The sequence below is a fragment of the Rhipicephalus microplus genome, unplaced genomic scaffold, assembly GCF_043290135.1.
Source record: "Rhipicephalus microplus isolate Deutch F79 unplaced genomic scaffold, USDA_Rmic scaffold_264, whole genome shotgun sequence".
NCBI lineage: Eukaryota > Metazoa > Arthropoda > Arachnida > Ixodida > Ixodidae > Rhipicephalus > Rhipicephalus microplus.
In genome coordinates, this window is record NW_027464835.1 from 1 (window position 1) to 10000 (window position 10000).

The 10000-nt window shown below is 60.6% G+C and overlaps 1 non-coding gene across 1 annotated transcript; it reads right to left on the reverse strand.

Moving 5' to 3' along the window:
* Positions 1 to 622: 622 nt before the first annotated feature.
* LOC142792938 (small subunit ribosomal RNA) lies at positions 623 to 2438 on the reverse strand. The gene has a single exon (XR_012891318.1). It is a non-coding gene; the product is annotated as a small subunit ribosomal RNA (ribosomal RNA).
* Positions 2439 to 10000: the final 7562 nt, after the last annotated feature.

The window sequence follows — 10000 nt, forward strand, 5'->3', positions numbered from 1 at the left end:
CGCGAACCGGTGCCAGCGAGATCCCTCGCCTGCAAGAACCGACCGGCAGCCTCCGTCACCCGAGGACGCGGAGGCGCTTGCCGCGGACGGCGGGACGGTATGCACTGGTGCACAGCGGACCCGTCACATCGCCAGTTCCTTGACCGACCGCCGACGCTTGTGCCGTTCCTCTCGTACTTGGCAGTCGCCGCGCGATTGTCGGGTCTCGTTCTTGCACGCTCGAACGGTCGGGAGGGCACTCGGCTGGCGTTTCGGGAACGCGCAGCCTCGCCTTCTACCGACGTAACCACGACTCGCCGTTCGCGCTCCGCCGCTCCTGTTTACAGTACTAGGCGGTCCCGCAGCGGTCGGGTCGCGCATTTCGAGCGCTTCGAGCCACGGTGCAGTGGCGGGTCGAAAGCCGACCTATGAGTGCGTTGCGCCGTTTGTACCCGCGTCCGCCACCTGGCCGACCGTCCAAGGTCGCGGTGTTGGCGTCCGCTGGGCGCAACAATTTGTCACGGGGTGCCGCTCCACATTCAGGCAGCCCCGTGGGGAAAAGCCGACCCCGCGTCCAAACGGGGTCAGCGGCAGAAAGTGTCGGGCGCAGACGCAGCTGAGGCGCTCACCCTTCACAATCCGTTAATGATCCTTCCGCAGGTTCACCTACGGAAACCTTGTTACGACTTTTACTTCCTCTAAATGATCAAGTTTGGTCATCTTTCCAACAGACCGGCGCAACCGAAAGGCCGCGCCGGACATCGGTCCGAAGACCTCACTAAATCATTCAATCGGTAGTAGCGACGGGCGGTGTGTACAAAGGGGCAGGGACGTAATCAACGCGAGCTTATGACTCGCGCTTACTGGGAATTCCTCGTTCAAGGGGAACAATTGCAAGCCCCTATCCCAATCACGAAAGAAGTTCCACGGGTTACCCAGTCTTTTCAGACAGGGATAAAGACACGCTGCTTCCTTCAGTGTAGCGCGCGTGCGGCCCCGGACATCTAAGGGCATCACAGACCTGTTATTGCTCTGTTTCGTGCGGCTAGGAGCCGCTTGTCCCTCTAAGAAGGTTGTAAGGTGCTGGGAACCCCGCACCTATTTAATAGGCTAGAGTCTCGTTCGTTATCGGAATTAACCAGACAAATCGCTCCACCAACTAAGAACGGCCATGCACCACCATCCACCGAATCAAGAAAGAGCTCTCAATCTGTCAATCCTCCCAGTGTCCGGGCCGGGTAAGTTTTCCCGTGTTGAGTCAAATTAAGCCGCAGGCTCCACTCCTGGTGGTGCCCTTCCGTCAATTCCTTTAAGTTTCAGCTTTGCAACCATACTTCCCCCGGAACCCAAATACTTTGGTTTCCCGGAAGCTGCCCGCCGAGTCATTTGAGTAACTCAGGCGGATCGCTGGTTGGCATCGTTTATGGTCAGAACTAGGGCGGTATCTGATCGCCTTCGAACCTCTGACTTTCGTTCTTGATCAATGAAAACATTCTTGGCAAATGCTTTCGCAGTAGTTCGTCTTGCGACGGTCCAAGAATTTCACCTCTAGCGCCGCAATACGAATGCCCCCGTCCGTCCCTCTTAATCATTACCTCGTATTCCAAAAACCAACAGAACAGAAACGAGGTCTTGTTCTATTATTCCATGCAAGTTTATTCAGGCGACTCGCCTGCGTTGAGCACTCTAATTTTTTCAAAGTAAAAGCACCGGCCATCTCGAGGCACACAATGAAGTGCACCAAGAAAGAACCGGCATGATGTTCAGTCCGAGCCGTCGCATCGGGTAGATGCACTACTCGTCTGGAACTGAGATCCAACTACGAGCTTTTTAACCGCAGCAGCTTTAGTATACGCTATTGGAGCTGGAATTACCGCGGCTGCTGGCACCAGACTTGCCCTCCAATTGATCCTCGTTAAAGGATTTAGAGTGTACTCATTTCAATTACGGGGCCTCAAAAGAGTCCCGTATTGTTATTTTTCGTCACTACCTCCCCGTGCCGGGAGTGGGTAATTTGCGCGCCTGCTGCCTTCCTTGGATGTGGTAGCCGTTTCTCAGGCTCCCTCTCCGGAATCGAACCCTGATTCTCCGTTACCCGTAACAACCATGGTAAGCAAGTAACCTACCATCGAAAGTTGATAAGGCAGACACTTGAAAGAAACGTCGCCGGCTCGTGGCCATGCGATCAGCACAAAGTTATCCAGAGTCACCACACAATACGGGCCGAAACCCGATCGATCTTGGTCTAATAAAAGCACCCGTTACCCAAAGGGCTCCAGGCTCACTGCATGTATTAGCTCTAGAATTGCCACAGTTATCCAAGTAGGAAGAAACGATCTAAGGAACCATAACTGATTTAATGAGCCATTCGCGGTTTCGCCTTATTTCGGCATGTACTTAGACATGCATGGCTTAATCTTTGAGACAAGCATATGATTACTGGCAGGATCAACCAGGTAATCGTTCGACTGCGCGTCCGTCCTCGCCTTCGGCGGGCCGGACGCAGTCTGTGTGCGGCGGAGGCCACCTTCAGGCGCCCCAACACGCTTATTTTGCACTCCGAGATGACGGCGTTCGAGCTCGCTACGGCACAACCTTCCCGAAAGACGAGTGGGAGCCGTGCGGCAAGAAGCACGTTCATGCTCGCTCTTTTTCGTTGCATCGACTCGGTCGCGCCGTGCGGGTTGCCCAAGCCCGCTGCACTGTCGGTGGACCGGCCGGAACTAGCAACGGAGCCGAGACTGCAAAGCCGCCAGACGACGGGTCACGCCCGCGTCTTCGGCGCTTTCGCATCTGAATCGCCCGAGGACGACACGGAACACACCTCGATATCGTGGTAAAACGGCACCGTCCGACAACCAGCCCCTAACGCATCAAGCGGATGAGGCTGCAGACGACTGCCGTGGATTCCCCTGGAGCAGACCCGAGGACACGCTTGACGAGGCCGAAGCCCGCCGCATATCAGACACCCGGTCGCTTTCGCGTACGCCGCTCACGAGAACCCCCACATAATAGCAGCGATAAGTACCCAGACCTCCTTGGGCACTAATACGAGCGTACTCGAGAAAATTTCACCGCGGGTGTGCCCCGAAACGTGTGGCACGTTGAGCGTGCCACAAGTCTACGTCGCTCTCAAACCCGCCGAGGTCGTAGAATTTGCGACCCTACTCACGAAATTCCCACCGAGGATACGGCCGCAAACGTACCGCACCTTGGGTAGGCCACGAGTTTGTGCAACACTACGCTGACGGCACAGCACCGAGGTCGTGCGCGCACGCACGGGAAAATTCCGCCGCGGTTTCTGCCGAAAACGTGAGGCACCACGACTCTCCGCAAGTTCGCGTCGACTGCGAAAGACCGAAGTCGTGAACGACGTGTCCGCTACTCGCCGCCGACACGCTGGACACCAAACGTACAACGACTCGACGGCGTCGTAGAGGCCCACGACGCGGTTTTCCTTAACGACGTCTCGGCGTGGCACCGACAGGTTAGAACGGCCGACCAACGTTCCCTGTCCGCCGTTCGGCTCAGTCGAAGGGCTCGGCGACTTCGGCAACGCTGCGAAGCCGCACGGTGACGCACGCCATGTCCCCATTTTTTTTTTTTTTTCTTTCTGCGTCTGCCGGGGTGCCCCTATAATAGCAGCGATAAGCACCCAGACCGCCGTGGGTCGCTCGCCCCGGCTGACGTGGTTTTTCGTACTCCTGCGGCGGTCGCCGTCAAGCACGTCCAAATACGCTACTTTCGTGGGCGCATTCACGCTCTTTCGCTTCGCCGGAGTGCCAGCACTCACTCTGCCAAAAACGGCGAACATCCGAGCGGCGGTTCCCACTTTTGCGTCGGCGTCGCAAACCCCGCCCCGGCAGACGAGGTTTGCCGTACTCGTGCGACGGTGGCCGGCGGGCACGTCGAAAGACGCCGATATCGTGCGCGAATTGGCGCACCTTGGCTTCACCGGAGTGCCGCCACTGACTCCTCCAAAAACGGCGAAGATCCGAGCGGCGCTTCCCACTTTCGCATCGGCGTCCCGAACTCCGCCCCGGCTGACGCGGTTTACCGTACTCGTGCGACGGTCGCCGGCGAGCACGTGGAAAGACGCCGATATCGTGCCCGAATCGGCTCCGTTCGGCTTCGCCGGAGTGCCAGCACTGGCTCGGCGAAAGACGACGAACATCCGAGCGACGGTTCTCACTATTGCGTACGCGTCGCAAACCCCGCCCCGGCAGACGCACTTTGCCGTACTCGTGCGACGGTCGCCGGCGAGCACGTAGAAAGACGCCGATATCGTGCCGGAATCGGCCCCGTTTGGCTTCGCCGGAGTGCCAGCACTCACTCGGCCACAAACGGCGAACATCCGAGCGGCGGTTCCCACTTAGCCGTCGGCGTCCCGAACTCCGCCCCGGCAGACGCGGTTGCCGAGCTCGTGCGACTAGCGACCGCGAAGCCGTCTCGCGACGCCGCTTTCGTGCGCGGCTCCCACTGCGACCTGGGTCACCCGAGGTCGACGAGCAAGAAAGAATGTCGAAAAAAAATTTTTTTTTTTTTTGCGTCTGCCGGGGTGCCCCTATAATAGCAGCGATAAGCACCCAGACCGCCATGGGTCGCTCGCCCCGGCTGACGTGGTTTTTCGTTTTCCTGCGGTGGTCGTCGTCAAGCACGTCCAAACACGCCACTTTCGTGGGCGCATTCGCGCTCTTTCGCTTCGCCGGAGTGCCAGCACTCACTCTGCCAAAAACGGCGAACATCCTAGTGGCGGTTCCCACTTTTGCGTCGGCGTCGCCAACCCCGCCCCGGCATACGCGGTTTGCCGTACTCGTGCGGCGGTGGCCGGCGGGCACGTCGAAAGACACCGATATCGTGCGCGAGTCGATGCTTCTTGGTCTCGCAGGAGGGCCGCCACTCACTCCTGCAAAAACGGCGAAGATCCGAGCGGCGCTTCCCACTTTTTCGTCGGCATCGCAAACCTCGCCCCGGCAGACGCGCTTTGCCGTACTCGTGCGACGGTCGCCGGCGAGCACGTCGAAATACGCCGATATCGTGCCCGAATCGGCCCCGTTTCGCTTCGCCGGAGTGCCAGCACTCACTCGGCCAAAAACGGCGAACATCCGAGCAGCGGTACCCACTTAGCCGTCGGCATCCCGAACTCCGCGCCGGCTGACGCGGTTGCCGAGCTCGTGCGACTAGCGACCGCGAACGCGTCTCGCGACGCCGCTTTCGTGCGCGGCTCCCATTGCGACCTGGGTTACCCGAGCTCGACCAGCAAAAAAGAAGGTCGAAAAAAAATTTTTTTTTTCTGCGTCTGCCGGGGTGCCCCTATAATAGCAGCGATAAGCACCCAGACCGCCGTGGGTCGCTCGCCCCGGCTGACGTGGTTTTTCGTACTCCTGCAGCGGTCGCCGTCAAGCACGTCCAAATACGCCACTTTCGTGGGCGCTTTCGCGCTCTTTCGCGTCGCCGGTGTGCCAGCACTCACTCTGCCAAAAACGGCGAACATCCTAGTGGCGGTTCCCACTTTTGCGTCGGCGTCGCCAACCCCGCCCCGGCATACGCGGTTTGCCGTACTCGTGCGGCGGTGGCCGGCGGGCACGTCGAAAGACACCGATATCGTGCGCGAGTCGATGCTTCTTGGTCTCGCAGGAGGGCCGCCACTCACTCCTGCAAAAACGGCGAAGATCCGAGCGGCGCTTCCCACTTTTTCGTCGGCATCGCAAACCTCGCCCCGGCAGACGCGCTTTGCCGTACTCGTGCGACGGTCGCCGGCGAGCACGTCGAAATACGCCGATATCGTGCCCGAATCGGCCCCGTTTCGCTTCGCCGGAGTGCCAGCACTCACTCGGCCAAAAACGGCGAACATCCGAGCAGCGGTACCCACTTAGCCGTCGGCATCCCGAACTCCGCGCCGGCTGACGCGGTTGCCGAGCTCGTGCGACTAGCGACCGCGAACGCGTCTCGCGACGCCGCTTTCGTGCGCGGCTCCCATTGCGACCTGGGTTACCCGAGCTCGACCAGCAAAAAAGAAGGTCGAAAAAAAATTTTTTTTTTCTGCGTCTGCCGGGGTGCCCCTATAATAGCAGCGATAAGCACCCAGACCGCCGTGGGTCGCTCGCCCCGGCTGACGTGGTTTTTCGTACTCCTGCAGCGGTCGCCGTCAAGCACGTCCAAATACGCCACTTTCGTGGGCGCTTTCGCGCTCTTTCGCGTCGCCGGTGTGCCAGCACTCACTCTGCCAAAAACGGCCAACATCCGAGCGGCGGTTCCCACTTTTGCGTCGGCGTCGTAAACCCCGCCCCGGCAGACGCGGTTTGCCCTACTCGTTCGACGGTCGCCGGCGAGCGCGTCGAAAGACGCCGATATCGTGCGCTAATTGGCGCTCCTTGGCTTCTCCGGAGTGCCGCCACTCACTCCTCCAAAAACGGCGAAGATCCGAGCGGCGTTCTCCACTTTCGCATCGGCGTCCCGAACTCCGCCCGGGCTGACGCGGTTTACCGTACTCGTGCGACGGTCGCCGCCGGGCACGTCGAAAGACGCCGATATCGTGCCGTAATCGGCCCCGTTTGGCTTCGCCCGAGTGCCAGCACTCACTCGGCCAAAAACGGCGAACATCCGAGCAGCGTTTCCCACTTTCGCATCGGCGTCCCGAAGCCCGCCCCGGCAGACGCGGTTTGCCCTACTCGAGCGACGGTCGCCGGCGATCACGTCGAAAGGCGCCGAATTCGTGCACGAATCGATGCTTCTTGGTCTCGCAGGAGGGCCGCCACTCACTCCTGCAAAAACGGCGAAGATCCGAGTTGCGCTTCCCACTTTTTCGTCGGCGTCCCGAACTACGCCCCGGCTGACGCGGTTTACCGTACTCGTGCGACGGTCGCCGGCGGGCACTTCAAAATACGCCGATTTCGTGGGCGCATTCACGCTGTTTCGCTTCCCCGGAGTGCCAACACTCACTCTGCCGAAAGCGGCGATCATCCGAGCGGCGGTTCCCACTTTTGCGTCGGCTTCGCAAACGGCGCCCCGGCAGACGCGCTCGTGCGACGTACTCGTGCGACGGTCGCCGGCGAGCACGTCGAAAGACGCCGATATCGTGCTCGAATCGACCCCGTTTCGCTTCGCCGGAGTGCTGCCAGTCACGGCGCAGAAAACGGCGAACAAGTGTTTTTTTTTTTTTTTTTCCTAGAATTTGTGTTATAGAAGGCACATTTGATATCGGACGATAATTTTCAACTTTATCACGCGCACCGATTTTCGTGTAGAGGTTTGCAAGTTTATGGGAATTTCTCCACTTGGAATAATGCGATTTAGTAGTACTACGAGAACTTCATGGATGTACTCAAGGGTACGGGGCAAGTCAGTTACGTCAACACCTGCAGATTTTTTACACTTCAAACTGAAAATTGTTGGTTGTGAGTCCTCGTGTGATATTAAAGGCCGATTCGCTAACACATAGAACAAAGAAAGAAAGGAAGAAAAAACGCCCGCGCTCGCTCAAGAAACCTGGGTTCGCAACAAGTGGCAACAACAAGCAACCGAGCGAGTGCGCCAAAACCCGTGGCGGCCGAACAAACGCGAAGTCCCAACCGCGTCAGCCGGGGCGGCACGGGACAGGAAAAATCACTTCAGCCGGGGCGGCGGGGCACCGAATAAACCTCGTCACCTCGTCGCAGGATAAAAGAGGAAACAAAAAGTCTAAACAGCGTCTGCTGGAGCGAATGCGTAATAAAACAACAACAACAACAAAAAAAAACACCCGCGCTCAAGAAGTCTGCAATCCTCACAAAAGGCGACTGTGACCGAGCAGCGTCAGCCGGGGCCGTGCGGAAACGGAAAAACCGCGACTACCGGGGCGTCGAGGCACCGAAAAATCCACTTCAGCCGCGGCGAAAAAAAAAAACAAAAAGAAAGACGGAGGGGGGGGGGGGAACCACGTCTGCCGGGGCGAAGGAAAAAAAAAAAACGCGTCTGCCGGGGCGAGCCCGGGTGCGGCACCACCGGGAAAACTGTGGCAAACAGACATGGCGATCGAGTGAGTGGGCCGCCAGCCAGGCTCAGCCAAAAAGTGCAAAGTCCGAACTGCGTCAGCCGGGGCGGCAAAAACCGCGTCAGCCGGGGCGGCGCAAAAAACCGCGTCTGCCGGGGCGGCACGAAACCGCGTCAGCCGGGGCGGGGCGAAAACTGCGTCAGCCGGGGCGAAAAGAAAAAAAAAAAACGCGTCTGCCGGGGCAAGCCCGGGTGCGGCACCACCGGGAAAACTGTGGCAAACAGACATGGCGATCGAGTGAGTGGGCCGCCAGCCAGGCACAGCCGAAAAGTGCAAAGTCCGAACCGTGTCAGCCGGGGCGACGCAAAAACCGCGTCAGCCGGGGCGGCGCGAAAACCGCGTCAGCCGGGGCGGCACGAAACCGCGTCAGCCGGGGCGGCGCGAAAACTGCGTCAGCCGGGGCGGCGCGAAAACCTCGTCAGCCGGGGCGAGCGAAAAGGGGGGGGGGGGAACCACGTCTGCCGGGGCGAAAGAAAAAAAAAACGCGTCTGCCGGGGCGAGCCCGGGTGCGGCACCACCGGGAAGACTGTGGCAAACAGACATGGCGATCGAGTGAGTGGGCCGCCAGCCAGGCTCAGCCCAAAAAGTGCCAAGTCCGAACTGCGTCAGCCGGGGCGGCAAAAACCGCGTCAGCCGGGGCGGCGCGAAAACCGCGTCTGCCGGGGCGGCGCGAAAACTGCGTCAGCCGGGGCGAGCCCGGGTGCGGCACCACCGGGAAAACTGTGGCTAACAGACATGGCGATCGAGTGAGTGGGCCACCAGCCAGGCTCAGCCAAAAAGTGCCAAGTCCGAACTGCGTCAGCCGGGGCGGCAAAAACCGCGTCAGCCGGGGCGGCGCAAAAAAAACCGCGTCTGCCGGGGCGGCACGAAACCGCGTCAGCCGGGGCGGCGCGAAAACTGCGTCAGCCGGGGCGAAAGAAAAAAAAAACGCGTCTGCCGGGGCGAGCCCGGGTGCGGCACCACCGGGAAAACTGTGGCAAACAGACATGGCGATCGAGTGAGTGGGCCGCCAGCCAGGCACAGCCGAAAAGTGCTAAGTCCGAACTGCGTCTGCCGGGGCGGCACGAAACCGCGTCAGCCGGGGCGGCGCGAAAACCGCGTCTGCCGGGGCGGCACGAAACCGCGTCAGCCGGGGCGGCGCGAAAACTGCGTCAGCCGGGGCGAGCCCGGGTGCGGCACCACCGGGAAAACTGTGGCAAACAGACATGGCGATCGAGTGAGTGGGCCGCCAGCCAGGCACAGCCGAAAAGTGCTAAGTCCGAACTGCGTCTGCCGGGGCGGCACGAAACCGCGTCAGCCGGGGCGGCGCGAAAACCGCGTCTGCCGGGGCGGCACGAAACCGCGTCAGCCGGGGCGGCGCGAAAACTGCGTCAGCCGGGGCGAGCCCGGGTGCGGCACCACCGGGAAAACTGTGGCAAACAGACATGGCGATCGAGTGAGTGGGCCGCCAGCCAGGCACAGCCGAAAAGTGCTAAGTCCGAACTGCGTCAGCCGGGGCGGCAAAAACCGCGTCAGCCGGGGCGGCGCAAAAAACCGCGTCTGCCGGGGCGGCACGAAACCGCGTCAGCCGGGGCGGCGCGAAAACTGCGTCAGCCGGGGCGAAAGAAAAAAAAAAAACGCGTCTGCCGGGGCGAGCCCGGGTGCGGCACCACCGGGAAAACTGTGGCAAACAGACATGGCGATCGAGTGAGTGGGCCGCCAGCCAGGCACAGCCGAAAAGTGCTAAGTCCGAACTGCGTCTGCCGGGGCGGCACGAAACCGCGTCAGCCGGGGCGGCGCGAAAACCGCGTCTGCCGGGGCGGCACGAAACCGCGTCAGCCGGGGCGGCGCGAAAACTGCGTCAGCCGGGGCGAGCCCGGGTGCGGCACCACCGGGAAAACTGTGGCAAACAGACATGGCGATTGAGTGAGTGGGCCGCCAGCCAGGCACAGCCGAAAAGTGCTAAGTCCGAACTGCGTCTGCCGGGGCGGCACGAAACCGCGTCAGCCG